This window comes from Coregonus lavaretus (assembly GCF_964263955.1).
Source record: "Coregonus lavaretus genome assembly, contig: HAP1_SCAFFOLD_5378, whole genome shotgun sequence".
Classification (NCBI taxonomy): domain Eukaryota; kingdom Metazoa; phylum Chordata; class Actinopteri; order Salmoniformes; family Salmonidae; genus Coregonus; species Coregonus lavaretus.
This window is the reverse complement of record NW_028162086.1, coordinates 35,001-40,736: the sequence shown is the minus strand read 5'-3', so window position 1 is coordinate 40,736 and position 5,736 is coordinate 35,001.

The following is a 5,736-nucleotide window of genomic DNA, read 5'->3' as shown; positions in this document are numbered from 1 at the left end:
ACTCTTTACTGTGTCTCTCTCCTCTGTAAGGACTCTTTACTGTGTGTCTCTCCTCTGTAAGGACTCTTTACTGTGTGTCTCTCTCCTCTGTAAGGACTCTTTACTGTGTGTCTCTCCTCTGTAAGGACTCTTTACTGTGTGTCTCCTCTGTAAGGACTCTTTACTGTGTGTCTCCTCTGTAAGGACTCTTTACTGTGTCTCTCTCCTCTGTAATGACTCTTTACTGTGTGTCTCTCTCCTCTGTAAGGACTCTTTACTGTGTGTCTCCTCTGTAAGGACTCTTTACTGTGTGTCTCCTCTGTAAGGACTCTTTACTGTGTGTCTCTCCTCTGTAAGGACTCTTTACTGTGTGTCTCTCTCCTCTGTAAGGACTCTTTACTGTGTCTCTCTCCTCTGTAAGGACTCTTTACTGTGTGTCTCCTCTGTAAGGACTCTTTACTGTGTGTCTCCTCTGTAAGGACTCTTTACTGTGTGTCTCTCTCCTCTGTAAGGACTCTTTACTGTGTGTGTCTCCTCTGTAAGGACTCTTTACTGTGTGTGTCTCCTCTGTAAGGACTCTTTACTGTGTGTCTCTCCTCTGTAAGGACTCTTTACTGTGTGTCTCTCCTCTGTAAGGACTCTTTACTGTGTGTCTCTCCTCTGTAAGGACTCTTTACTGTGTGTCTCTCCTCTGTAAGGACTCTTTACTGTGTGTCTCTCCTCTGTAAGGACTCTTTACTGTGTGTCTCCTCTGTAAGGACTCTTTACTGTGTGTCTCTCTCCTCTGTAAGGACTCTTTACTGTGTGTCTCTCCTCTGTAAGGACTCTTTACTGTGTGTCTCCTCTGTAAGGACTCTTTACTGTGTGTCTCTCCTCTGTAAGGACTCTTTACTGTGTGTCTCTCCTCTGTAAGGACTCTTTACTGTGTGTCTCTCCTCTGTAAGGACTCTTTACTGTGTCTCTCTCCTCTGTAATGACTCTTTACTGTGTGTCTCCTCTGTAAGGACTCTTTACTGTGTGTCTCTCTCCTCTGTAAGGACTCTTTACTGTGTGTCTCTCCTCTGTAAGGACTCTTTACTGTGTGTCTCTCTCTCTTGTAAGGACTCTTTACTGTGTGTCTCTCCTCTGTAAGGACTCTTTACTGTGTGTCTCCTCTGTAAGGACTCTTTACTGTGTGTCTCTCCTCTGTAAGGACTCTTTACTGTGTGCTCTCCTCTGTAATGACTCTTTACTGTGTGTCTCTCCTCTGTAAGGACTCTTTACTGTGTGTCTCTCCTCTGTAAGGACTCTTTACTGTGTGTCTCTCCTCTGTAATGACTCTTTACTGTGTCTCTCTCCTCTGTAATGACTCTTTACTGTGTGTCTCCTCTGTAAGGACTCTTTACTGTGTGTCTCTCTCCTCTGTAAGGACTCTTTACTGTGTGTCTCTCCTCTGTAAGGACTCTTTACTGTGTCTCTCCTCTGTAAGGACTCTTTACTGTGTGTCTCTCCTCTGTAAGGACTCTTTACTGTGTGTCTCTCCTCTGTAAGGACTCTTTACTGTGTCTCTCCTCTGTAAGGACTCTTTACTGTGTCTCTCCTCTGTAAGGACTCTTTACTGTGTGTCTCTCCTCTGTAATGACTCTTTACTGTGTGTCTCTCCTCTGTAAGGACTCTTTACTGTGTGCTCTCCTCTGTAAGGACTCTTTACTGTGTCATGTCTCTCCTCTGTAAGGACTCTTTACTGTGTGTCTCTCCTCTGTAAGGACTCTTTACTGTGTGTCTCCTCTGTAAGGACTCTTTACTGTGTGTCTCTCCTCTGTAAGGACTCTTTACTGTGTGTCTCTCCTCTGTAAGGACTCTTTACTGTGTCTCTCCTCTGTAAGGACTCTTTACTGTGTGTCTCTCCTCTGTAAGGACTCTTTACTGTGTGTCTCCTCTGTAATGACTCTTTACTGTGTGTCTCCTCTGTAAGGACTCTTTACTGTGTGTCTCTCCTCTGTAATGACTCTTTACTGTGTGTCTCCTCTGTAATGCCTCTTTACTGTGTGTCTCCTCTGTAATGACTCTTTACTGTGTGTCTCTCCTCTGTAATGCCTCTTTACTGTGTGTCTCCTCTGTAATGACTCTTTACTGTGTGTCTCCTCTGTAATGACTCTTTACTGTGTGTCTCCTCTGTAATGACTCTTTACTGTGTGTCTCCTCTGTAAGGACTCTTTACTGTGTGTCTCTCCTCTGTAATGACTCTTTACTGTGTCTCTCTCCTCTGTAATGACTCTTTACTGTGTGTCTCCTCTGTAAGGACTCTTTACTGTGTGTCTCTCTCCTCTGTAAGGACTCTTTACTGTGTCTCTCTCCTCTGTAAGGACTCTTTACTGTGTGTCTCCTCTGTAAGGACTCTTTACTGTGTCTCTCCTCTGTAAGGACTCTTTACTGTGTCTCTCTCCTCTGTAATGACTCTTTACTGTGTGTCTCTCCTCTGTAAGGACTCTTTACTGTGTGTCTCCTCTGTAATGACTCTTTACTGTGTGTCTCCTCTGTAAGGACTCTTTACTGTGTGTCTCTCCTCTGTAAGGACTCTTTACTGTGTGTCTCTCCTCTGTAAGGACTCTTTACTGTGTGTCTCCTCTGTAAGGACTCTTTACTGTGTGTCTCTCCTCTGTAAGGACTCTTTACTGTGTGTCTCCTCTGTAAGGACTCTTTACTGTGTCTCTCCTCTGTAAGGACTCTTTACTGTGTCTCTCCTCTGTAATGACTCTTTACTGTGTGTCTCCTCTGTAATGCCTCTTTACTGTGTGTCTCCTCTGTAAGGACTCTTTACTGTGTGTCTCCTCTGTAAGGACTCTTTACTGTGTGTCTCTCCTCTGTAAGGACTCTTTACTGTGTGTCTCTCTCCTCTGTAAGGACTCTTTACTGTGTGTCTCTCCTCTGTAAGGACTCTTTACTGTGTGTCTCTCCTCTGTAAGGACTCTTTACTGTGTGTCTCTCCTCTGTAAGGACTCTTTACTGTGTGTCTCCTCTGTAAGGACTCTTTACTGTGTCTCTCTCCTCTGTAAGGACTCTTTACTGTGTCTCTCTCCTCTGTAATGACTCTTTACTGTGTGTCTCTCCTCTGTAAGGACTCTTTACTGTGTGTCTCTCCTCTGTAAGGACTCTTTACTGTGTGTGTCTCCTCTGTAAGGACTCTTTACTGTGTCTCTCTCCTCTGTAAGGACTCTTTACTGTGTGTCTCTCCTCTGTAAGGACTCTTTACTGTGTGTCTCTCCTCTGTAAGGACTCTTTACTGTGTGTCTCTCCTCTGTAAGGACTCTTTACTGTGTGTCTCTCCTCTGTAAGGACTCTTTACTGTGTGTCTCTCCTCTGTAAGGACTCTTTACTGTGTCTCTCCTCTGTAAGGACTCTTTACTGTGTGTCTCTCCTCTGTAAGGACTCTTTACTGTGTGTCTCTCCTCTGTAATGACTCTTTACTGTGTGTCTCTCCTCTGTAAGGACTCTTTACTGTGTCTCTCCTCTGTAAGGACTCTTTACTGTGTCTCTCTCCTCTGTAATGACTCTTTACTGTGTGTCTCTCCTCTGTAAGGACTCTTTACTGTGTGTCTCCTCTGTAATGACTCTTTACTGTGTGTCTCTCCTCTGTAAGGACTCTTTACTGTGTGTCTCTCCTCTGTAAGGACTCTTTACTGTGTCTCTCCTCTGTAAGGACTCTTTACTGTGTGTCTCTCCTCTGTAAGGACTCTTTACTGTGTGTCTCCTCTGTAATGACTCTTTACTGTGTGTCTCCTCTGTAAGGACTCTTTACTGTGTGTCTCTCCTCTGTAATGACTCTTTACTGTGTGTCTCCTCTGTAATGCCTCTTTACTGTGTGTCTCCTCTGTAATGACTCTTTACTGTGTGTCTCCTCTGTAATGCCTCTTTACTGTGTGTCTCCTCTGTAATGACTCTTTACTGTGTGTCTCCTCTGTAATGACTCTTTACTGTGTGTCTCCTCTGTAATGACTCTTTACTGTGTGTCTCCTCTGTAAGGACTCTTTACTGTGTGTCTCTCCTCTGTAATGACTCTTTACTGTGTCTCTCTCCTCTGTAATGACTCTTTACTGTGTGTCTCCTCTGTAAGGACTCTTTACTGTGTGTCTCTCTCCTCTGTAAGGACTCTTTACTGTGTCTCTCTCCTCTGTAAGGACTCTTTACTGTGTGTCTCCTCTGTAAGGACTCTTTACTGTGTCTCTCCTCTGTAAGGACTCTTTACTGTGTCTCTCTCCTCTGTAATGACTCTTTACTGTGTGTCTCTCCTCTGTAAGGACTCTTTACTGTGTGTCTCCTCTGTAATGACTCTTTACTGTGTGTCTCCTCTGTAAGGACTCTTTACTGTGTGTCTCTCCTCTGTAAGGACTCTTTACTGTGTGTCTCTCCTCTGTAAGGACTCTTTACTGTGTGTCTCCTCTGTAAGGACTCTTTACTGTGTGTCTCTCCTCTGTAAGGACTCTTTACTGTGTGTCTCCTCTGTAAGGACTCTTTACTGTGTCTCTCCTCTGTAAGGACTCTTTACTGTGTCTCTCCTCTGTAATGACTCTTTACTGTGTGTCTCCTCTGTAATGCCTCTTTACTGTGTGTCTCCTCTGTAAGGACTCTTTACTGTGTGTCTCCTCTGTAAGGACTCTTTACTGTGTGTCTCTCCTCTGTAAGGACTCTTTACTGTGTGTCTCTCTCCTCTGTAAGGACTCTTTACTGTGTGTCTCTCCTCTGTAAGGACTCTTTACTGTGTGTCTCTCCTCTGTAAGGACTCTTTACTGTGTGTCTCTCCTCTGTAAGGACTCTTTACTGTGTGTCTCCTCTGTAAGGACTCTTTACTGTGTCTCTCTCCTCTGTAAGGACTCTTTACTGTGTCTCTCTCCTCTGTAATGACTCTTTACTGTGTGTCTCTCCTCTGTAAGGACTCTTTACTGTGTGTCTCTCCTCTGTAAGGACTCTTTACTGTGTGTGTCTCCTCTGTAAGGACTCTTTACTGTGTCTCTCTCCTCTGTAAGGACTCTTTACTGTGTGTCTCTCCTCTGTAAGGACTCTTTACTGTGTGTCTCTCCTCTGTAAGGACTCTTTACTGTGTGTCTCTCCTCTGTAAGGACTCTTTACTGTGTGTCTCTCCTCTGTAAGGACTCTTTACTGTGTCTCTCCTCTGTAAGGACTCTTTACTGTGTCTCTCCTCTGTAAGGACTCTTTACTGTGTGTCTCTCCTCTGTAAGGACTCTTTACTGTGTGTCTCTCCTCTGTAAGGACTCTTTACTGTGTGTCTCTCCTCTGTAAGGACTCTTTACTGTGTCTCTCCTCTGTAAGGACTCTTTACTGTGTGTCTCTCCTCTGTAAGGACTCTTTACTGTGTCTCTCTCCTCTGTAATGCCTCTTTACTGTGTGTCTCTCTCCTCTGTAATGACTCTTTACTGTGTGTCTCTCCTCTGTAAGGACTCTTTACTGTGTGTCTCTCCTCTGTAAGGACTCTTTACTGTGTGTCTCCTCTGTAATGACTCTTTACTGTGTCTCTCCTCTGTAAGGACTCTTTACTGTGTGTCTCTCCTCTGTAAGGACTCTTTACTGTGTGTCTCTCCTCTGTAAGGACTCTTTACTGTGTGTCTCTCCTCTGTAAGGACTCTTTACTGTGTGTCTCCTCTGTAAGGACTCTTTACTGTGTGTCTCTCCTCTGTAAGGACTCTTTACTGTGTGTCTCTCCTCTGTAAGGACTCTTTACTGTGTCTCTCCTCTGTAAGGACTCTTTACTGTGTGTCTCTC